Source organism: Rattus norvegicus, chromosome 19 (assembly GCF_021556685.1).
Source record: "Rattus norvegicus strain SHRSP/BbbUtx chromosome 19, alternate assembly SHRSP_T2T, whole genome shotgun sequence".
Classification (NCBI taxonomy): Eukaryota; Metazoa; Chordata; class Mammalia; order Rodentia; family Muridae; genus Rattus; species Rattus norvegicus.
In genome coordinates, this window is record NC_141552.1 from 43,670,156 (window position 1) to 43,694,811 (window position 24,656).

The 24,656-nt window shown below is 46.9% G+C and overlaps 1 protein-coding gene across 3 annotated transcripts in view; it reads left to right on the forward strand.

The window, feature by feature from the left end:
- Window positions 1-225: 225 nt before the first annotated feature.
- Window positions 226-24,656, forward strand: part of Smad1 (SMAD family member 1) — a 60,114-nt gene continuing 35,683 nt past the window's right edge. For 2 of the 3 annotated variants that reach the window (XM_087593939.1, XM_087593941.1), the window contains exon 1: window positions 226-401. The gene's annotated coding sequence lies outside the window, so the exon portion shown is untranslated. 3 annotated transcript variants of the gene reach the window in all.

The following is a 24,656-nucleotide window of genomic DNA, read 5'->3' on the forward strand; positions in this document are numbered from 1 at the left end:
CATTTCAGAAAATAACACAGGCTTTGGAACTTGACTGGCAGCTAGGCAGGGACTACAGAGTCAGAGGCAGGCGCGGGCCGGGAATTTGGAGAGGATCCCTAAGCAGCAGCGGGCGCGCGCGGTGCGCGTGTGAGCGAGGGCGAGCGGCGGGCGGGTTGTGCGCCGGGTATTGGCAGGCGGGCTGTGGAGGCTGGGCGGTTCCGACTGCCTGACGCCAGCGCGACCAGATCAATCCAGGCTCGGGGAGCGAGCGGGCGCACCAAGGCGAGGCCAGGGCCGAGGCGCGGGGACGGCGGCCGAGAGCTAAGCGAAGCGCTGGGACGGTGACTGGGAACGGATCGGAGCGCGGGACCCGGCGCCGGGTCTCGTGCGTCCCCGCCGATGGGCGCGCCGCCGAGCCGGTAAAGCCGAGCGTACCCGAGCCGACTCGAGAGGGACTTGTCCTGTGCCGCGCCGGGCGCACCGGGACAAGGACCAGCTCCAGGGGATCCAGGGCCGGCTCCGTGGGGCATCCCGGGTGGGCTTCGGGGAAGATCGGGGACGGGCTCCGAGGGCATTAGGGGCGGGCTCCGGGGTCAATCTGGGACGTGCTCCGGGGAGGATCCGGGAGGACTCGGGGACCCGCGCTGAAGGGAATCTGGGACGAGCTCCGGGACACAGTCCCCCCCACCCCCCATGATGGCGTCTCGCAGCCGCGAACCTGCCGCCAGACCTCTTCTCCCGTCTCCCCGCGTCTTTGTCGGGCGTGTCCAGCTCTCCGGGGACCCCCGTTCCGCATCGGGCCGCAGCCCCATTGTGTCCCCGCCCCGGCCTGCAGACCCTCGCGGGGACAGCGCTGCGCTCAGCTCGGGTCTCCCTGGATGGACGCGCGCGCCCCTGTGGGGTCCCCACACTGCCTGATTTGGGGATCGAGGTTAAGGAAAGTTCGCGGCGGAGTTCCCTCTGATTTATTCAAAGGTCTGGCCGCCTCGCGTCCCCCCCCCCCCCCCCTCCGCCTACACCCCCTGCGTCGCCCAGTGTCGCCTCATTCCTTTCCCTTTACCGGATTCGATTGCCTCACTGCAGCGTTCCGAGCGCCGGGAACAACTGCTCTCGTCCAGACTGTCTTTGTTAGTGTTTCTGTCGCGGGGTGGGGGTGGTGGGCGTGAGAGCGCGGGCCTCTGCAGCCGCGTTGCGGACTGCGTGTGAAGGCTGCGGGGGCAGCGTCTCCCCGAGGTGCTTTGGGGAGCCAGGAGGGACCATGGCCGGCCACATCCAGACACTGTGGTAGTCGCGGCTTTTGTTTATTCGGAGGCACATGCAGTTTTTCTAAAATGCACGGCACAAAATAATCCAGCTAAGAGCTTTCCATCTGAAAATCCTAGCCCATGCCACAGCCATCTAAGAGAAAATCGTAGTAGAGTGCATGTTGTCAACCCTGGCCTCTTTCTTCCCCCTCTCTAGGGTTCTTGGGTGACATCTGAAGTTTTCAAAGCCCGGACTGAAAGGAGTTGCTTGGTTTATGTAATGTCTTCCTGTTGCTGGAGCAAAATCACAGCACGCTCTTTCCAGCATCTCTCGCTCTAAGGGCCTGTGGTGGATAATGTGTCCACACCTCAGCACAATGAGAAAACTGTTCCCTGACCAGGTTCATTTTTCATCTTGTTTATAATTACCACTTCACGCTGTACCGGAAGCTGATGAGCTGTGCTGGAACAGTTCACAGAGTCGAGGCAGAGGCAGTGGTGTTTTCAATTGGTGTGGATGTTTCACACCGGCGGCGGTACTGTGATGGAGGTTGCAGGCCTAAACAGGCTGTGCGGACTTTCGGGTGCGCCCTCCCCGCCTCTGCTTTTCTAATTTTCAGTTATACGATATTTCTGTGAAGGTGGTGCTCCATTTGTGTAAGTCTGCTTTTCTTAGGAAACTGTAAACCAGGGTCTTGAGAGATGGGTTTTCTGGGGGTGGGGATGTCAGAGGCTCCCGAGAATGATCAGGTTTCTTCAGAGGATAGGGATTTGTCCTTGATTTAGTTTTGACCCTTGCAACCATAAGTAGTAACCAAATACACTCTTACTTTTGCAGTGTCCTCTAGTTTTATACCCTTGGAGAGATGGTGGTCTTTACATTTTGGAGGAGTGACAGGGTTGTTTTTGGGGGGGGGCAATTAAAAATGCTAAACTCTTGTTCATCTTGGAATTTCCATTCCTTTTCTGGTAAGTTCACATGAGCATTAAGAGGAAGTAAATCTTGGTCCCCAGCTACACATACTAGTTAAAAACTAAATTTCGGTTTCTAATCTTGATTTCCAGCTATTCTGGGCTCAAGATAAAAATGCAGTAATGTGGTAGATTGGAGGAAGAATAAACTCGGATGTAATTAGATGAGCGTATTTAAGCAGCAGAAGCCTCCATAATCAAGGCCGAGTTGTGTGTGTGTATAAAAGATCTCATTTGTGTGGTCTTACAAGGCTAATGGAGGCATCGCCGAGACTTTATAAATAATGTAAGTTGTGTGTAATGCAGAGTCTCCAGAGAGGCAGAGAGAGCCTTTCCAACCTGCTCGAGATCTTAAATTGATTTACAGCACTGAACTGGTGCAAAATGATACATCAGAATGACATGGGGTCAGCCTGTAAAAGTCTATGATGTCAGCCTATTAGTTCAGTCATCATAATTAAACCACATTATAGGGGCAGCTAAGCTGGAGTCTGGCGTTATCCTCCAGATATGGGTGGTACATGGATTTTGTTTACGGTAGAAAGGGGAGACGGTGAAGAACCCCCGTGTTTCTGAAAGAGGGGAATGTGTTCTGAACTGTGATTTCTGGGGTGGGGAGGGCTGCATCTTGTTAAAGGCGTAGCTTTTCATTTGATGCTCTGGGGCGGCAATGGGGACCTTTGCAGTGCCCATCTTTGTATCTGTGTGGATTCAACACGGCCTTCTGGATCCTCTGAGATATCAGAGGATGGATTGCTTCCTCGTTTCTGATCATTTGTTAGCTCTGAGCTTGCACTGTGCTGATAAGTGTGTGAGGGTATTGCCGTAACGGGTCATAGTCATCAGGCCTCCACTGAAAACACAGCAGCGACTCAGGCAGAAAAGAAAGGCCCTCGCTTTTGCCTAAGTTCTTATAGAGCGTCTTCAGTGTAGCCCAATGCTCACTGTCTAATAAGGTAGAAGCAGCCTTGTCTGTGCTGCTCAGTCATCATTTAAGATACAGTGTCGCCTGCACCACCCTCATTTCAAGTAGTCATATGTCACTACCATGCTGAAGGGAATGTACGTGGGACAGTTTTTATCCCCATAGAAAGTTCTAGACACTAGGATCTAGAGAGGTGACCTTCCTCTGTACAAATCCTTTTTTTTCCCCCAGAAAGGCAGTTTGGCAGCCAGGCCTACACAGAGAAACCCTGTCTCAAAATCCAACCAACCAAACAACCACCCACCCAACTAACCAACCACTCAACCAAAACCAACCAACCAACCAATCATCTGAACAACAATAACAACAAATTCAGTCTGGAATGATGGCTGAAGACAGAGGTTAATGTGAAGTTGGCTTTTCAATAGATCCTGTTTGCCGTTTCTGACCATGATTTAGAGCATTAGGTAGATGGAAATTGTAGTTTTCTGTCTCCTTCTGACTTTTTAAAAGTGTGTGGTGGTTGTAACTTATTTACGCCCTGGGACTTCCCAGAAAAGTGTTGTCCCCATCTTACTGATAAAGAAACTGACGCCGAGTGACTGTGTTGCTTCAGGCCGCACAGCTGGCGAGTTCTGAGGGTTTACAGTCTGTCCAGGGATATGGATCAAGAAGCCTGTCAGCCCCGAGCCTCATTCTTAACTCTGTTTCATTTGTTTTCTGTTTTGTTTGCTTCTTAATTTTTTCCCCCCTTGAGCTCTCTTTTCTCACAGGAAATTTTCCTGTGACCTGAGTATCCTAAGTCTGTGAAGTAGGTCTACAAACCAAGTACTTACTGATAATACATTATAAAGAAATTTGCACAGTCACGGGCCAGCAGGATGGTTCAGCATGTCAGTAAGGCTGAAGAACTGAGTTTGATTCCTGAACCCACACGGTAGAAGGAGAAAACAGACTTCCTCTAACTTCCTTAAATTAAATATAAAAACATCTTAAATTTATTGAAAAGTAATTCTTTAGTATACACACCACTTACTCAAAAGGAAAATAAATTTGCTAATTAATCAGATGGGTGTTCTTGTCTATTTGACATTAAAATTGGCTGGGCATACAGGACACGTGGAGCCTCTTCAGATTGTTTTTTGGAGTTAATTGATACTTTGACTTTATCCTTGTCAATGCTGGGAATGCCACTTCAACCTAAATACGTCGTGTCAAATGGCAGAAGTATGTTTTAGAAACTACTGGGAATTCTAAGCAAGTCACATTGGTTGAACATTTTATAAAACTCAAGCCCAGCATCTTGAACATCGGTTTGTAGGATCAAACATTCTAACACAATCCAGTCCAGGGGTACCAAGGGTACATGCTGAAGGAGGGGTGAGAGAGTGCTAAAAGGCCTTGTCTCCTGTAATTCAACTGTTACCTTAAAAAAGTAAGATAAAATAAACCCCAAACATTTATTCGTGTCTGTGAGAGGGTAGGTGCACAACTCGTGAAGGTTAAGGGAAATTCACTGGAGTCTTCTCCCCTTCACTGTGTGGGTTCCGGGGATCACACTGAGGTTGTTGGTCTTGGCCGTAGGCACCATTACCAGCCCTGAGCCTTCTTCTGTAACCAGGTGTCGCAGTGCTGTAAAGCAGCAACTGTATATATTGTGGCTTCTTCTGTGTACTTTGTGACATACAGTAGTCTCAGATCGGAGCCAACATGCTGCCCTAAGTTGCTGTGTGGTGTAAGGACATGCATGGTCAGTGCAAACCATGCAGGCTGCATGTTTCAACCCAGTTGTGTGGTGCAGCAGGGGTGCCAGGAGCACCTTGGATGGATTCATGACGCATTTGAGTTTGAATTGTTTGCCTGATGCCTGATGCCTGTTTATTTATCTGTCTGCCTGCCATCTGTCTCTCTGTCTGTCTGTCTGTCTGTCTGTCTACCTACCTACCTACCTACCTGTATGGAGACCCTCAGTTTCACTTAACTTGGATTTGGAATACCCAGGAGGCTTTGCTTTGTCAGTGTGGGCGTGACTCTCTGCTTGTACTTTTAGGTCTTTAGACAAGCTGATGCCTCATCACTCTCCTTTTGGAGGGGTGCTTTCTCCCATCACCCCCATTTAAGCAGCACGTGATTTGAAGACAAGTTTGCCCAGAAAGTAGCACATTTTAAATCCAGGCAGTTGTGCCTCTGCTTTTCTGATTTATCCCCTGCACTGGCCCTTTGTGTTTCTGTGATCAGTCCCAAGCTGAGGCTGCAGTTGAAGGAAGTCTCAGTATCTAGCTATCTGTCCTATCACAACGGCTCTGCTTCCCCCAGCAGCTAAGCCAAGCAGCTGGAGATAAGGGCAGTTGGTCGCAAACTCCCTGGGGACTTTTTCCTTTTTCTAAGGATGGGTGTCAACTGTTGTAGAAAGTCTCACAGTTCAGTTGCTCTTAACACTTTAGGAGGAAGGGTTAGAGCTGTTTATGAATCTGATGGGAGCCTGGTTCAGTTCCTATCTGGGTCCTACATCCTTATTCTCCTGTCTTCCTATCCGGGGATGTTGATGTGCACTGGTGCGTTTGTGTGAAAGGCTCTGTGCTTTCAGGAGAAGTACACTGTTGGAGTTTGAGACTGTCCTGCCTCAGGGCTTCAGAGACTAAAGATGCGTATTGTTAAATACTGCTTTCAAGAGTGTCTAATCCAATTGGTTCCTACCGAGTTGGCCAATCTGAAGCCAGGAGAGGTTACCTGGCTTGTGTAACGTCTCCTATCTTACTGATTGAAACAGAAAGCCAGACCTGCCTGGATCCTCTGAGTATCGAGGGTCCATTTATTTGTTTTTTCCTGTTAGCTTAGTGTTCTTGAGGCTCTGGGCTGAGCGCATCCTGGATCTTTTGGGGAGGGGAAGAAAGAAGAATTTCTTTTGGCATGATTTTGTTGTTTTCGTACCTAACATTGTTTGAGCTAAGTAACAATTAAATGTGACAACCATAGAGAAATGTTTGCTTTCTACAGTTTAAAATTGATTTTTGTTTTATTCTAGAAATTGAAAAGAAAAACCCCATGTCTGATTTTTAATCAATGGGATCTTATTAGAATTGGGCGATCAGACAGTTGTGACCTGCTGAAAAGCACGTGGAATTCTTTTTTTTTTTTTTTTTACTTTCTAGGCCACCGTATTCCTCACTAAAGCTGAAGTTTGGGGTCTGTAGGGAAGGAGCCAGGTGTGTAGTAGGAGAGAGTTGCAAAGGTGTGGGGAGAGAAAAGAGTGGAGACAATACAAGTCAAAGTGACGTTGACATCGACGAAATGTCTTGGTGTTTCTGTGTGGTACAAAGATTGCAGGCTATGTTTTAGAAACACGTAGGACATCTCTTCTGAAGTCTAGTCTTTTCAGTCCTTGTGCCTTTTTTTGCCATTATTCAGTCTAATCTGGCCACCGGGGATCTGAGTTGTAGCAAAAACACATGAAATATTTTCAGCAGTTACTTAACTGGGCAATGGCATCCTTTAAGTTAAGGAAGGAGATGAGACTGGGAAGCGTGATGCGCTCCTGTAACTCCTTCAGATCTGAACTGTGGTGTGTGCTGAGATACATACAGTTAGTCCAGAAAACGTGGCAGGGCCTTCAGGGTGCTCATTTGCATAAAAGACACTGTTATGAGCAGTTCAAAGTCAGTGACTGCATCCATTTGGGGGAAGCATTGGGAACTGCCACATTTGGAGGGCGTAGCAGCTCAGTTTTGCAATTTTTGTTATTCTGGATTTGAGAATGGAGTCGTTCTCTCCCCACTCCCCCACCCCCAGGGGAAGAAAGCCTCAGACCGTGTCAGGCTCTAAGAATCCTTGCCTGTTGATTCTCCTCCATCTCTTTTCTGTGTGGTTCCCCGTGTTGAAAAGACACCCGTGTGTTTCTCCTTGAAGAGCCCACATGTGTGCTGTGGGGAGTTGGTATGTTAGTTGCCTCTCCTTCCTCCGTGTATTACTTATGATTAGAGATACCCCTGAATTAAAAGGAGGAACACATGACACGTACACTAATTAAACATCCATATGTTTCTTAGTTCAGGGTGTCAAAGAATGTTCATGGTCACATTCGGGACGGAGAGAGATAAATGGGCCTACATGCGTATTCAGAGTGTGTTCTTACACTGAATTTATCAGTGCTCTATTTAGAGTTTTCCTTAGTTTTAGAGCTTCTGTGCTATAGTTCTTCATACAATTTCAGATAGTTTTAGGATCTACTTATTCAAACTGTTCCTTCCTGCTACTTGTCTGTCTGTGGCTTCTTTACTGTGTGTCTGTGCAGAGCAGAATTATTTCACACTGGCACAGCTATTTTTCCTTTCAGTTTCAAAACCAGAAGGAAAAAGAAAGAGTAACTAATTATCTTAAACTACTATAATTAGACATTAAATTAAGTCATTCATTTAGTTAAATGCAAGTTCCTTTATTTGTTTCAATAGAAAGAAAACATTTTTTAATAGAAGAGGGATATAAGACCCTTATTTGTTTTTTTTTAATTTGATATAGTATTATAGTTAATGTGTGCATCGATTACCCATGGGGGGGTTCTTTTTTTTTTTTTTTTTTTTTGATTTAACAGTAATTCATGACAAGACACATATAAAAAGGAAAGGAAAAAAATCAGTAACAACATAAAAATTATTACAGGGCAGCCCGGGATTCAGGGTCACAACTCAGGGAGGACTCCTGTGGGGTAGAAGTACATGGACCTGGTATCAGTAGGGAGCACAGTGGATAAGCAAGGGTGAGTGTAGTCGCCCCATCCAATGGAAACTCTACAGTGGTGCAAGTGAGGTCCATGTACCACCCATGTAGCCAAGGGGGACTGTCAAGCTCTGAGCCGTGGCCAGTGCAGCTGAGGAATGGCCTTTATTCATGACAGTAACATGTGTGTCAGTGTTTGTGTGAGCAGTAGCATGTGGCTACCAAATTAAGTAGTGCAGATGTACCCACTAGTGAGCCGACCTGTCTGACCTTGGTGAGGTGTTCCCGTCGGAGCCTGAGAGGATGGGGATGTACAGCGGTCAAGGACAGTTGAGGGTTTGTCGTGTGCTATAATGCAGAAGCATTGAGAAGTCATGGAGAAAGCTGGGTCATGAGTTTGGAATTGGGTTGGGTAGATGCTGTGTGCTACGTTTTTGGTTTTTGTTTTGTTTTTTTTTTTTAAAGCTTTCTTTTATGTGATGATTAATTTTCGGTAAAATGGAAGACGAACAAAAACAAGACAAAACTGATAAAGATGTGGCTATTATATGGCTGTGGGGATTACAGGAGGGGATGTCAGAGATGACCTTTAAGCTTGGAACGTCAGTGGCTGGAAACCTGGCGCAGCCATTCTATAGGTGAGGGATGAAGCTTGTGCGGGGGTGGGGGGGTGGGGGGGGTGGGAAACAATTGGGATGGAGGTGTGGGTTTCTAGTGGGTCACCTAGTTAGGGTCTGTAGGTTAAAGATGGGAAACTCAGGGCTACAGGTGGGGTCCCTCCCATGCAGGGTGAGGAGGTGGCAGGCCTCTAGCTACCTATGCACCCCGAAAGCCCAGACAAGGAGACACAGCATGTAATTCACTACCTATGCACCCAGAAAGCCCACACAAGGAGACACAGCATGCAAATTCACTTTTTTATCCAACCTCACACCTAGGAATTAGGAAGAATATCTGAAGAGACTCTATATAGAGAGGGTGCAGAGGTGAAGGGACATCATTAAAGATTGTGATCTGGGGTACAAATGACAAAATACTGTCCCTGTAACACTGAGCACGAACCAGGTTACCCAGGAAAGTGCCACAGCAGAGCATGCCAGCTCGTGCTGACCGCCCTGCATTGCCATCACGGGGAGCTGGTTGCCTTTGTTAAGACCATGCTCCATCAAGCCCCCAAAATACTCACTTTGTAACTTTGGGAAAATCACTATTAGCCTGTGATTCTTCTCCACTAGCAGAAAACCGGAAGTGATAGTACAGCCCAAGCTTTACTATGGACACGAAAGAGAAGAGGTTTTGTATTTCATCTAGGTTTAAGCCTGGTTTCGTGTTCTACCAAGGAAAAACTCCATATAGCTTTAGAGATATTAAAACAGTGTGCAAATGTAGGAGTTGCATCTCCTCAGGGGCAAGTGCAGAGCTGTGAAAGGCTCAGCATGAAACCAGGTGTAGTGAGCATTCAGCTGTGGTAACTGTTCAGCAAATCAGCCTTTACAGTTGAGAATGTTAACAAGGGCAGCATCTCATCCAGTCCAGATAAAGCCGAGCAGGAGGAGGAGACTAATGGCCTCTGTGATTGCAGAAGCGTTAGCGACGGGAACCTTTGGAAAAGAAGGGCAGAAATACCAGGTTTGGGAATTTGTACTAAAGCCCTTTCCTGACAGCTGCTGCTGAAAGTGTAGTAATTGAATCGAGGGACGAACCCTTTAACAAGCTAGATAAGTTATTTAGACTGCCTAAAGCCTTTAAAAATAAATTGCTATTCTGAATTTATTCGTGTTTTTTTCAATTGGCCTCTCACCCCAATACTGGGATTAAATTTCTGTGTCTTCTGTTTGTTCTTTTTACATCATTCATTAGTGTTAATTCTTACCCACTCCGACAACACATAATTTACTTCTGATAGATTCTGGGATGGAGTCTTACTGTGGTAGTCAGAAGGAAGGTTGGCACATGATGTCCGAGGGCATTACCGCCCGGTAACTTCCGAGTTTTCTAGATGTGCCTCCGAGAGCCAAATCCAGAGAAGAGAGGCTTTATAGATAAGACAGATGCCCGGCCAATAGGGATGCACCAAGTATGCAGGCAGCCTGACAGCCGGTCTCAACCTCGTTACCTACCATGGCCACTGAGAACCTTCCAGACTCAACAGAAAGCGACGGCCCAAGAGAAGAACTCGGGACTGAGAGTGAGCCGTTCTCAAACAAACACAGGTTGAGGAATGCGTCCTGCAGCAGTTCATCCCGGAGAGGGGACAGTGTACTTTCTTGGACCTTACTGATTTTCTCCCTGTGGATCAGAACATGTTTGTCTGGCAACACAAAGCTTTTCCCCGTGAAGGAGAGGAGCCCAGTATTTCAGTATTTCCCCCCAATGAAGGAGAGAAGCAGGGGTTGTGTGTGGGGGTGAGGTACACGCAAACTCCACCCGTTTCCTCCACAGTAGCCTGTTTCCTCCAGGACAGGTCTTGGGGCCAAGGGTCAGCTCGCTAGGGTTTTACGGTTCTGTTAGGGCGCATGCGCATGCGCATGGGGGGGTCTGCTGGCAGAATTAATGAGCCCTGAAGACACTAGCGTTCCCTAGCGCAGCATTTGGAAGTGGGTTCCCCCACCCTCCTGCCTGCGTTGCAATACTAGACTTCACAGTGACATTTTCTCATTTATATGCGATGGCAGTGATGTCTTAGAATGTGGCTTTGATTCTGGAGACAGACTGGTGTATGACGACTCAGTGAGAAAAGTTCCCCTCTTCTAAGGATGAAGAAGCATCCGGATTTAAATCCCCGGTTTTCTGTCATGGATAATAGTCAGTGCGCAGGGGTGTGAAAGGGCTTTCGTGCACTGCCCAGACGAGGGTTGCTGGTGATTGGCAGGGTCCTGACCCAATCAAATCAAATGCCGTCTTGCTTCAGCGTCAGGCTGCTGCGGACCCGCCGGACAGAGTCTGTCTGTCTGTCTGTATTCTCACCATCACCTTTAAATGGCCTGAGAATATTTTTGACATGGAGGGGAAAGCTTGTGTATCTTCTGTGTGGACTCTGTGTTCAGCCTGTGGCCGTCCCCTCCCCATCCTTTATATGCCTCCTCCGGATGCTGAGTGACTAGGATGAGGGACCCTGGATCCGTATGCACTGGTCAGAAGTGTCACTTAAACACCTTCAGCTCAGTTGAACAGGAAGACTGAATGCTCAGATGCTAATTTTATTAAATACAGTGGCTTTCCTTTTCTAAGAGAGGAGAGAGAGAGAGAGAGAGAGAGAGAGAGAGAGAGAGAGAGAGAGAGAGAGAGAGAGTGTGAGAGTGTGTGTGTGTGTTTTCAGACAGCTTTTTGGAATCCGTTCTCACCTGCCACCTTGTTTGAGGCATGACTGTGTCTGAGCTATTGTTGTTTCTGTCTTTGCTCATTCTAGTATAGCCAGGCGGTCTGTGAGCTTCCAAGCAATTCCCCAGCCTTCCATGGGAGTGCTGGGATCATAGGTGCACACTCCCACATCCATTTTTACCTGGGTTCTGGGGATCGAACTCAAGCCTGCCAGGCAACCACTTTGGCCTGCTGAGCTGTCTCCTGGCCCAGTAGCTTTTCTTGATGGGAAATAAAACGGACCCTTATAAAAGGTCTGGATAGTTGGTGGAGTGTAGTGCGCACCGTGGCATCTATTAGGGCTTCCTGTTTTGTTGTGAGTCCTTGCTGGCTTTGCAGTCTGGAGCGATTAATGATGGCCTCATTATCTTTGCTGTTGTGCACAGATACTTTCTGTTTAGTTTGTCTAAGCTCAGGAGGACGTTTGATAGGTTTTACATGTTTTCTTGCGAACTGGAAGAAAACCAAACCTGCCATCCAAATGATTGGCACAAGGAGTAGATGACGTTTATCTGGGTGTAAGGAGAGTTGTTGTCAGATTGTATGGGATGAGATGTTCTGTGTTTCAGGAAAGCCCCCTTCTCAGAGGGCACACCTCATGTTGGGTTTGGTTTTTTCAGTCAGTATTAGCTGGTGGCACAAACACACCGTGTGTTTCTACTTGGCATCCTGCACATCCTATGCAGTGTGGGAGGGAGGAGAAAAGCGTGTAGCTTTTATGTGAAGAGGCAAGGCAGTTGGTACAGTTACCATACTGTGACTAACATGAAAGACTGGATAATAAGCTGTTGATATTCAGTGGCTGGGTTTAAAGGCAGTTCACATATGCGTGGGGTAGTCTCTCAAAAACCAAGGGCTTGGCAAGGAAGTTTGACACAACTGTAGGGAGTTCTAAATTTTAATCTGTGTGTGTGTGTGTGTGTGTGTGTGTGTGTGTGTGTGTGTGTGTGTGTGTGTGTATTTTTGAGCATGCAGGCATACCATACTGTGCCTATGGAGGTCAGAGGACAACTGTCTGGGAAAGAGGATCCTACCAGCCTACTTTTCTCCCTTAGCTAACTCTCCAGTCAGTTCCTGAATGTCTAAAATGTATATTTATACTTAATGTGTATCTTACACAGTTTGATAAAGTTGGGATAAAGGATCATAAATACAGGGCTGGGAGCTTGTAACTCTGAGGAACAGCACAGACCTGCTTGTCGAGCCTACCCTCTGTCGTAAGACCTTTTATTTCAGTTATCACGCTAACACCACTGAGCTCCTTGAGGGAATGCAGGGTGTCCTCATGATCTCTGTGGGTCTCACCGTGTCTGTTCCCCAGAGACTCATCCACAGGCCTATGACAGGAGCACTTGGCCGGTCCATCGGAAACCTGGTACAGCTAACTGTCTGACTGGCACACCAGCTATGTGTGGGGTGTATGTCTTCCATTTCGATGTTTTTGGAAACACATTAGGAAATCTGCTGTGTTGTGTTGTTAGTGCCTTGTGTGTATGAACCATGCATGGCTTTCATGTTTGGTAGCCCGTGGCACGGTGTGGGACTGTTGTAACCCTTGAAGCACACCAGTTAAACGCCGAGGGCGGTTCTTCTTAAAGAAGAGCCAGCGTGTGAGGCTGGAGAAATGAGTCAGCTTTTAACCGCACTCCCTGCTCTGCAGAGGCCTCGGTTCCCAGCACCTGCATCAAGCAGTTCACAGTCGTCTATGACTTGCGCTCCAGAGGATCCAGCACCCTCTTCTGGTCTTGCCCGCACTGCATTCATGTGCACACACACATTTCAAACTTTTCATAGTTTGAAAAGAAAGGACCTATGTTTGGGCATCATTCCCTCCACCCTAGCAGGAACCAGAAACTCCTCTAGCCAAAGAGTTCAAAATGCAGCAAAGTAAAGCCGCAGGGACTCGGGGTGCTTAGACTGCAGAGAGAAAATGTGAGGCGTCTAAGGGCTGAGCTTGGTCACCTGTTCAGTTGTCACAGTCTGGGCATGGAGCATGGGGTGACAACTGGTTTTAGGAGTAAGAGGCCAGGGATACATCTCAACTGCTCTCGTGCTAAGGGGGAAAAAAACCTTGGAATAGGGCATGGAAAGGATCGGGAGGCAGGAGGATGCCGGAAGTGGTGTGACTGACTGGTGTGTCCACTGTCCCGCCCCTCACAACCCTCCCCCCTGCTTCTTCAGTACAGACAGCGTTGGACCTGAGCAGCTGCATGTTAGACTGTACAATGACTGTTGTGGTTACTAAAATAGGATGCTTGAAAAATTCTTGGCTGAATTTTCTTCACTTCTGTGCTTGCTCAATTGAAAAAGCATTATCTCAAGAACAGGAAATGTTCCTAGTAACCTCTTTTTCTCCCTTTTATGTTTTTAATAAGGGACCTCGAAAATAATTTTTTATTATATTTACTCATTTATGTATATGTGTCTGTGGGAGGGGCATGCATGCCATGGTGCACATTTGGAAGTCAGAGGACAACTTTCAGGAGTCTGCCTTCTACCACGTCGGGTCCCTGGAGTCAGAATCGGCACCAAGCCCTCTACCTGCTGGCTGGGATTGTCAGCCCAGAAAATGAGTTTCTCAAAAGGAGATTAGTGTTCTACAGTCAGCCAAGAAAGGGGTCCACGAGTGGAGTGTCTGCGTGGCGGTTGGCGTGACGTTCTCTTGACCCACTTCACTTTACTCAAAGCTCTGTAGGTCTAAGTGAACATGATTTTGTCATGATCACCCTTGGGTAAGAAGATGGGGACAAACCAAGAGGGAAAACAGCAGCAACAGCAAATAAGTTAGGAAGGAAGGGGTTGGAGCGATTAAAATAAGATACTAAACAGATCCTTCTGCCTCATGCACCAAACAAAGGGGGTGTCCTTCAGGAAAGGGGAGGGGCGCCTTGCTGAGCTCCCTTGGCTCACTGGTCCCTCTCAGGTTTTAGTTATGCAGACTCTAAAGTTATGCAGACCTTCTAGGATTCCCACTGGGATGAAGGGAATTGCTGTCTGGCTGGTTGAGGGTTCCGCCCCTCCTTCTGATTTCCATCCTAAGGATCCACAGCTTAGACACAGGAGAAATAGTGGTCGCAAAGCAAACGACAGCGTTGGCCATTCCCCTTCCCTTGCACGTGTGTGTTCCATGGTAGACAAATAGCCCAGAAAGTGCCCCATGCCAGTCTGCAGTGTACTCACTGTACGGCCATACTTCCTCCCCTCTCTCCCCACCTCCCCACGGTGCCATCCCTGGTCCTGGGAAGGCTCTTCAGTCTTGTTTCCTTTTCTTCTCTGCTCCTGGATCAGTGGTGAGCCCTTTAAGAATTTGTTACTTATGGATTAGTGGGCACTAAGACTGCCCAGGAATTGAGCAGGTACTGGGGGGGTTCCCAACCTTCCTGAGCACAACATTGGGGCTTCTGATGGTGGGGCTTAACAGTAAGGACTGAGAGACAGAAAGGCCTAGCCTGGGGGACAGGCAGGCCTTTTGGTCTCAAGCTTGGTTTTTCTAAATATAGTGAAAACAGCCTCTGTTAGCTCTTAGAAGGAACTGCCTCCTGACCGGACAAAAGCTTCATGGCTACGCGTGATGGCGTTTGGAAGGTGTGGCATTAATTACGTGGGAGTGGGGGAGTGGGGGAGTGGGAGACGGAACTCTGGCTGCTCTCTCACTGTTTCAGTGGCTCTCCAGAGTTCGTCCTGCAGTTAGTGTTCCCAGCTCACAGGTTTGCTCTAGAGAAGGAGCAGAGACAGTTTGCTGTGAAGATGTTCAGGTAATTGAGAACATTTTTCCCTCTTTTCTTGGTATTAATGCCAGGCGCCGAGACTCTTATTCTTGATGAACTATTGTCTGAAAGAGGATTTAATGGGGAACAAACTTACTTTTTTTTTTTACAATAGGATACCATTTTGTAAAATTGAATTTTTGATCCTTTAGCCGAACTACTTAATAAAAGAATTCATCTGTATCTGTGTTCCATTTATCTAGGCAAGATCGAGGGACAGGGATGCAGTGTTCTCTGCAAATGTAAAAGCCTGTTGCAGCACCTGTTGGTCACAATGCTGTGGCGTTTAGATGCTACAGAGAACGAACCTCTTACCTACTTTCAGCTTGTATTGTTGGGGTTTAAACATGAAAACAAGAATCTGGTAAAAGAAGTGGTTAGCCCCTGCACTGGACGCTCCCTACAGGTAACTCTCAGCACCGACTCGGTTCTGTTTGTTTCCGTGGAGGTTTGCAAATGCTCTTGCAAATGCTCACACACCCTCTGCACATAGCTTTGTGGTTCTTTTAGACTTTCCGAAGAGGTGTCATAGGAGAGACACCGATTTGGAGCGTCTTTTAACTGGGAAAAAAGTCAATTTTTTCATGTGGTCCATAAATATATTTTTCTTTTTTGCAATTTTAGTAATAGCCATGTGTGTTTGGTGTATTTAAATCTGGTGTTGTCTCCCAAGCAGGATATGAACACAAATCTTTACTGTGTTCGCCTGATGGAGCTGCCTTTCTTTAGTTCTCTCTGCTCTCTGCCAACCTTAGCCCCCTTCCCACCATCCTCCTGGACCTCTCCAGCTCTGAGGGGCTCTCTACTCCCTCCCTTTCTTGTCAGTCACTCAGGGTCTGGCTGCCTCTTGGTCACCTCCCTCCTGTCTTGGGTTTGAGACACTCAGTCTTTTGGTCACCATAAACTGCAGACTTCTAAAAACCAAAAGGGAGTCTCCAGTCTCATGCTTAAAGGTTCTTTCTGCAAGAGCAGTTTCTTCTCAGGACATATCAGCATCTGACCACTTCTGATGTGCCACACTGGGCCCGGGCCTTTAACACCTTCTGTCTTAGTGACTGCCACCTTTCTTTCCCCCTGGAGACTGTCCTACTTAGAGTCCCTCCCTCTGCCCCTTCAGTCTGCCACAGCCCAGCAGGCTGCAGCAATCTTGTTAAACTGCAAGTCAGATGTGCCTGACTCAGCTCGGATATTCTGGTAATAGTTCCCACCTCAGGCTGGTACCCCCGCTTGCCTCAGTCCCCTCTGTCCCCTTCATCCATGCTCCACTCCAGCCATTTTGGACTCCTTCCTGGCCTTCCTGGAACACTGCAGATGATTCCGGACAGATGGCCTTTGCACTTGCTCTCTCTGTTTACCATGTTCCTCCTGGATCTCTTTTTCAGGCTCTGTTCTCAGTGAGGCTTCCTTTGATACCAGAACATGGACACCATAGATTTCAGGATACTGCCTTTGTCTCGGTACTTACAGTAGTTCTTAGTACATCATTGCTGTTTGTTGAGTGAATTAAATAATTGTGAATTTAATACTAATAAAAAATTAATAATTTTTTAAGTATTAAAAAATAAAGTTAGAAGTTACTAAAACAAAAAGAAAATTGAAAAGCTTCATTTGACACATATATAAGCAGTATCAAAAGGGCATCACTTGGCAAATTGTTCCATTAACAAACTGTGCTCAGATGTTTCAGTGTGTGCTTCCGTTTCCAGACCATTCTAATTATATATGCACATTTAATCCTAGTAACAACCAAATGGCATTGGTGGTGGCATCAGCGTGCTGTGGCAAAGTAAACTGGGGTTCAGAAGAGGCAGCAGCTATACAGTGGGGAGCAGTTCAAGTCCTTTCAAATTAAGGTCTCTTGTTTTTGAGTTAGGAACCATCATAAAATCACACACACCAAAAAATAAAGACTTTATTTGAAAGCCTGAAAAACAGGTCCTGGCTAATTTTGGTTTTAGTCTGCCTTTTGTTTCCATTTTGAAAACATAAAATAAGTGGTTAATGTTAAAATTCCTGACAATGTCAAAGCAACAAGTTTTATTTCTCTCACCTGTGCAGGAAGTGGCCTCCACCCAGCTTGACTGAATTAGGAGGGAAGTGATTTTTTCAAGTGATAAAAAGAAATAAAATTCCATGCTCTTCCCACAGGAGGGGCTCAACAATTGGGAGAGTGGCGTGAGACCATATGTTGGTTTGCAAAAGGATATAACTCGTAAAGATGTTTCCTTTGATGCCTGTGAGGAACATGGATGTGCTTCCCCTCTAGAGGGTCCTGATTAAATTAAGCTATTAGGAGCAGAGCTGGAGGATCTAAATATAGGGAGCGAGTTCAGGCCACCCTGCTCTGTGGACACCAGCGTGCTGCACAGATGTGCCTGTTGTTACAAACAGCACCTGCCAGTTCAGCAGAAAAACAGACACGTGTGTTCTGAAAGACTCTGGGCCGAGAGAGTCTGGGGAAACCGATGGATGGCCTTCTCTCCTATGCTCCAATCCTCTGGCGTCTGTGGATTTGCTATTTAAATTCCTTGTTTTTTTAAAACCTGTTTCGTAAACTTTTCATTTTCTTTCTTGCCTTTTTTGTTTTGTTTTGTTCTCTTGGGGTCCCACTATGTATCCCCTGGTTGGCCTGGAACTTGGCAGGTAGACCAGGCTGGCCTTGAACCCAGAGATCCACCTGCCTCTGCTTCCTAAGTGTTGGATGGAAACTGAACCTGGCCGACTGCTGGACTTTTATGTCAATAAATATTGGCTGAAATGTAGGCTCTTACTCCAGTGTGTCCCAGAGAAGTCACCTAACTCCAAGCCTCCGGACACTTAGTAGGATTGAGATAGTCATAGGCAGATCCCTGGAGGGTCTGTGAGATGTAGAGACAGCCAGTGTCTCCTCAGTCAGGAACTCTACTAACAGCACAGCTCCTGGGCACTAGAGGAAGTTTGTCCCATTTAGCCTGCTGTAGTCCGTAAAATCACTGTTTGAGGTAATGGTTCAAAGAGAAGAGTGGTGGTGGTGGTGGTGGTGGTGGTGGTGGTGGTGGTGGTGGTGGTGGTGGTGGTGGTGGTGGTGGTGGTTGATTTGTCTTAGGAGATGACTAAGGGCTCATCTTCCTGCATTTCAGCACTGAGCACTCAGGTGAACTTTCTCAGAGGAGGTCAGGGCGTGCTGCGTCTGCCCAAGGTTCCTTCACGCTGGTTAAAGAATGAGCATCCAGTAGGGTTTAGGGGAAATGTCAAGGAAATGGAGAAAAACCAAGTCCGGTGGATGAAGTTGGGAACAGTAAGGAAACTTTGTATTGGCATTAATCTCCTCATCCAAAGAAGTAATTATCTAAGGAGCTTAAAACAAAATCCTGAAACTTGCTGTTGCTTACAGATATAAGCGAAATGAGCCAGGCCACCCGGTTTAAGCCTAGATGTGCTGGGAAAGGATTTGTGTATGCAGAGGGTAGAATTTTCTAATATACAAAAGCTACGTTGAGAACATACCTGGTCATCTAAATATATAGACTACAGCTATATCCTGGGAAGCCCTGTTGTGCTGACATCCATAAATTCTTTGATTCATCAAGGGGACACTCCTTGTGAAGTCCGTGTCCCAAGGTTTGTAAGTGGTAATCTGGGACTCACACTCTTTCTCTGCTGATTTCTAAGTCTTGCACTTAATCAACACCCGAGACGAGAGATGTATGGCAGCCCCTGACACCCTGTTGCACTGGAAGGTTAGCTGTTAATGCTTGTACCTTAAAGGCACCTGTACCAGCTGAGCTCTCTCTACCTCCTGGGCTCTCTTCGCTCATTACCTACTACCCCTCCCCTACTGGGGAAAAAAATCCAACCCTGGAAAGGAATTTTCTTTTAAATGAAAACAAGGTAAACTACATACTATGTCATCAGTCCCGAGACTGAACAGATTCCTGTGGTCTCTGAGCGTCCTCATGTTGTTTCTTATATAGGAATTTTGTAAAAATATTTTTCCCCCTGGGACTTGACCAAGAGCTCATTTTAGCCAAATTATCTGGCAGTGAAATAAAGTCTTTAAAACATGCTTCAGGGGCCAGAGAGAGGGCTCGGTAGGTAAAGGTGCTTGCTGCCAAACCCGACAGCCAGAGTTCCAACCCACATGGTGGAAGGTCGTCGCCTCAAAGTTGTCCTCTGACCTCTGCATAAGCAAGGAGGGACGTGTGCACACACTTGCATGCGCGGGCACACACTGAATACATAAATATAATTGGAAAAATCAAGTTAGGTGCCACAGGGGAATATTGAGGGATTGTTTAACCTTCAGCTTCCTTCTGTTCTAGGGTTTTCTTTCTGGCTTTGGTTAGCAGTAAGCCTGGCTGTCTGTTTGACCCCAGTTCTGATAGGGTGTCTTGAGAGTTGAGCGCTGTTTTGAGTGGGAGCAAGGAAGGGGCAGGCAGTTCACATGGCTTTGCCCGCAGAGGAAACCCTGTGTGACCAGACCATAGCATTTCTATGAGAAGGTATTCTCTGGGACTGACATAGGAAGGCCCACCTCCATTTCTCTGCTTGGGTAATGACATTGAGTTGTACAGCAGCTTTAACTTATCTTTTCTCCTGACTGCCTCACCTCTTGCCACCTGACAGCTTCCTTCTGCTTGTTGGCGAAGGGGAGTACATTTGCCAGACCGTTACACACTCCACCTCCTTTCTGAGATAATACACAGTCTTAGTTCAAACTCAGTGTGTACACTAGGCTGGCTTCAAAGCAGAGATTCACGTATTTCTGCCTACCCAGGTTCTCAGATGAAAGGGGTTCATGATTCTCCCTCACTATTCTTCTCAAGCCCTTAGTCCACAGGGGGGCTATCGGAGGGGCTCCCTGCATCAGGGAGGGCTTCTACCACCCTTAGGGAATCTTCTGGAAGACTCCCTGACAGACAGACCCAGAGCTGTGGGTAACTAATTTAGTTAGGTACTTCTTAGCCCAGTCCAGTTGACAATGGAGGTAAACTTACAAAAGCTGTTGTCTCTGTTGGGGTTGGGGGTGGGGAAGGGGTGTGGTGGGGGTGCGAGTGGCTTAGGACTTTGTCCTCTGGCTTTTCAAGTAAGGAATGCTCAACTCTGAGCTCTTTGCTCTCCTGAAGTTCTACTTAACCCAGTGGCCTACTTTCACGAAGTCCTAATGATGATGACGGTGGTTTTCCTGCTTGCTTTTTGACTTCCCCATCTTATTCTTACCAACAAGACTCGTTGTGTTTCTTCACTGAATTACAGGCCTTGGGTACTTTTTTAAAATGTTTTATAAAATATTCCTGGCAGTGAGCCTGTGAAAAGGAAAATTTCTTTACAAACTGTGTCTCTTGACTCTGCGGCATCTAGTTCTCTGTTAGTATATGGTTTCTGTGAGGGTGAGGAATTAAATTTTTTTAAAAATCCATTTCAGAATAATGAAAGTTAAACGTAGGCCCTGGTGTACTCCTCTTTGCCTCTTTTCGATGTTCCAGTTTAAATATTTCAGAGGAAGCAAGAATTCCTCTGCCTGAAAGTAGACAAGGGACAGGTTACTGTACCTTTCTCTGATGCTGATTCAGACCCCCACTGCTGAGGAACCCAGCAGTTCTCAGCCTGTGAGTCAGGACCCCCTGGGGGGCCCTTACACGGGTTACCTAATACTATAGGAAAACAGATTATGTTATGTTACGGTTCCTAACAGTAGCAAAATTGCAATAATGAAGTAGCAACAAAGTAATTTTACGGTTGGAGCTCGCCACAACACGGGGAAGTGTATTAAAGGGTCAGGGCATTAGGAAGGCTGAGAACCACTGTTCTGTACAGTGGGTCTCTCAGGTGCACACACCGCTGTGATGGCCAAGGTCTGTGGCAAGATGATTTTCCTGTGTCACAATAACAACACATAACTGCCGAGCTTGTTTACTCCCTAGGTCCACAGGGTCAGTCCATCTCTAAAATGGTGGCCATGGCATAGTCAGGAAACAAGACCTGAACTGGTGTGAGTTACTAGAAAATATCTTTCTTTAAAAAACAAACAAACAAACAAAAATAGCAAAACCTTTATAAAGTTTTTTTTTGAATCACTTACCTAGCTGTTAAGCGGTTTCAAAGTAGAGTTAATCAATACCCTGTGCCTTTTGTTCTGCTCGGTACACTTGATGGCCATGTCCTGATACCATACTTTTGTTAAGACAGAAAGGGCTGGACCACAGGGTAAGAACCGGGGGAGGAGGGCGGCTGCCTCCTGCACAGCTCAGCACTTAGCAGTCAGTGACTTGTAAAGGCAGGGCGAGCCATCCATCCTCTTTTTCTCAGTCATTTTCTGAGACAGCCTTCCTAGAAAATTTAATTATCCCCTCCATACCTGAATTTTGTTCGTCCGCTGTTTCCCGTGCCAGGAAAAGAATTGACAAACAGTCCCTGTGTCCGAGCTGAGACCACGAGTGGCAGTCTCTCTTTGTTTCTCCCCTTATTAAAGGTCCAGGCAGGCCTTCACGAGTATGCAGAGTCCAGGGTTCCGAGGAGCCTGCAGCCCTCTGCAAACTGCAGCTTCCTGGCTGTTCACATCAGCTCTTCACATTAAGCACCTAATTCAGTAAGGATGCTTACAAAGAGGTCTGCTCTGTTGCTCAAGGAGAGTGTCAGTGTTACATTTTAAAAGTGAATGTGTGTGCCTATGTGCATGCTATGTGCATGGTGTGGACGCACAGGCCATGGTGTGTGTGTGTGTGTGTGTGTGTGTGTGTGTGTGTGTGTGTGTGTGTGTGTGGTTGGTTTTCTCCTTCCACTTCTACATGGGTCCGGGGGGCAGACTCAGTAGTGCATTTTTACCCACAGAGCTGATGATCAGTTTTACCACAACTGATGATCGATTTTCTTAAAATATCAACTGTTGGTTGAATCCACAGAACTCATAGATACGGAGAGTCAACTGTGTCTCAGATACAAGCTAGGATTATTATTCACAGTTCCTGAAGGAATTCAAGGCATCGAGGCAGAGACTGCGATTTGCCGGTATTTACACAATTAGGTAATTGCATGTTTCGTTACCAGACGAGGCACAGATAAGGAAACTGTCCATTGTGCAATTGGCCGATTTAGTTTCCTCCGACACAAAGCAAATTACACAGCAATTAAAAGTATTTAAATCTTGCTCCTTTTAACATAAGGAATACCACGTAAGTTTCAAAGTTAGCCATTTAAAAGTGAATATTCTAATATCGGCGTCAGCCTCCAGTGGTACTAATTGAAATCCTTGTGGCTGAGACTTTATAAGGGAAGTTCTGAATTAAGAACGGTTTTTAAAATTATCTTTTTTATTGTTTCTGGAGTTGGATCACACTGTGATTCCAATTATTGGGGGGGGGTGGTATATATGTGAGTACAGGTACCCACAGAGGGTTGAGGCTGGGATTTCCCTGGGGCTGCTGTTGTCAATTGTGAGCCACTGGATGTCTGGAACTCTGGGTTCTACAAGAAAAGCACCAACTTGGAACTGCTGAACTGTCATTCCTGCCTCCTCTTACCCATCTGACTTCTGAGTGCACAATAGAGACACCTTCAGCTCCTGTGTGTGTGTGTGTGAGAGAGAGACAGAGACAGAGACAGAGACAGACAGAGACACAGAGAGAGAGAGAGATCTGTTATACCCATGTGTGTTGTTTGATTAGCAAATATTCGCATAATGAAGTTTCAAAACCTCTTTTGTAAAGACCGATTGGAGCGTTTCGGGAAGTTGAAGATGTTCTGTAAACCCTGGGTGCTGTTCACTGTTGGCAGATGCCCATCCTCTCCTCCTGTAGCCCATTTTCTCTGAGTAGTATTCTCTGCCTCCAAGCACGGTTTCTGAGCAGAGCTTCAGGGCTAATAACCGTCTACACTGTGGATGCGCGCATTGCTGTTTTCCAGCGATGAGTAATTCTATGATGAAAATCTTGCTGTGAAAAAATTTTTTCCCTTTTCAGTTTAGAATGTTCTTTCTCTACAAGTAAATTTAAGCTCGTGATGAGGCGACTGGGCTGGCTGCAGTGTTCCTCATTGGACTTTTTTTTTTTTTTGGTCAGTGTGAAATGTTTGTATTTGCACAGGAGGGAAGGAAATCTCTGTGTGCTGACTCATGTTTTTATGTTGCGTTTTAAACTGATAAGGCCAGTTAGCTTCTGACATAAACTAAGGCAGGAAGTACAAAAAGGGACAGAGGGGAAAATCTGGTTGTCTTGCCAAGTGTCTAGAACTCATTTTGGAGTTCTTCACGGGAGGTTGGTTACCTGTTTGACTTGCTCTTGGAAATCTTCTCAGTCCGTAATATTTATGGTCTCCATGTTCATTCCCCAAGGCTTGTGATCTTTTTGGTTTAATTATTGTGAGCTCCGCTCAGATCTTGACTGCCCAGGTGAACACTGTGTTGTTCTAGTGTGGTGTCTGCAGAGACCCTGCTTTCTTGAAGGCACTGCCTTCCCTGTGTCCCTGAGTCACCGCCAGGCTTCCCCACTCCCAACCCGCCCCCACCCCCACCCACCCCAAGGGCTCATCGAGATGCTGTACCTATGGCCCTCTCTTCGAAGTCTTACCCCTCCTGCTTTGACTACATGGGTTGACCCTGGGGATTCCTGTCCCATGTCTGAGCTCAGGCAGGCTGCGACTTTTAACAATCTACACAGGAGACTTGGGCAAAAGGGGTTTAGACCTTGGCTCTGCCTTTCACAGATGGAGAGGTCGTTGGTCTGGTGCTAGGAAGTGCTCAGGATGTCTGTTGTCTCCACAGAACTCTACAATCCTTCACCGGCTGTCTGAAGCTTCCTCTTTGGAAAAAACTTCCTGAAACCCCTGGAGTTAGTTCTTTGCTCCTTTTTGTCTTTTCTGTTCTGAATTGACGCTTGACTTCATCTGTTCTAGCTGAAGCTTGAATAGCCATGATGCCCCAAGACCAAGACTGATAGTTGGGACGCTTCCAGCTAGCTGGGCAGCATCTTCCTGCTACGCCCCAGGAAGGGAGAGCACTGTGGAGAGTTTAGTGGGGGCTTTATTCCCACGACCTGACCCCCCTCCCAGAGGCCCCACCTCCTAATACTGTACAATACAGTTTAAGACTGGGACACACACACACAAGCATCAGCCTATACTCTTGCTTCTGCCTGTTTGACAACAGTTACCACTTCCTGTTACCCTTGGTACTTTGTCAGCATTCCTTCTGGCAGAGGCTGGGGAGAGCTGAAGAGGGCCCAGTGCAGTCCTGTGAGGCTGGCATGGGATTAGCCAGTGCTCCATGGGAGTCACTTGGATGTTTTTACCTTGTTCTTCCTGGGAGCTCTCTCAGGGTGTTGATCGCTGCCCCCGCTCCCCCAGTTGTTTGGAAAAGAATAAAGATCCAAAGTGGTGTTCTTAGGTACCCCTTGCACCCCAATACACTCATTTCACTTGGTAAACTCTCACCGGAAAATAGCCCTCGGGCGACTTTGAGGTAAATGATCCTTCATATTTGAAGCTATTTATTAAAATATTAAACAGCTATTGGGTCAGGAGAGGGGAGGGGGCTAGAAGAAATTCAAGGCCTCTCTAGTTTGCTGGGGGAGGCCTGGAAAGATGCAGTCTTCCCAGTTCTGAAACAAAACAAAAGAACAAAACGAGAAAGAGCACCCTCCCCCAGCTTTCGGAACGGTGAATTAACATATCAGTAGGGAGGTGCCCCTAACCAGGCTGACTTCTGAGCTGCGCAAAACT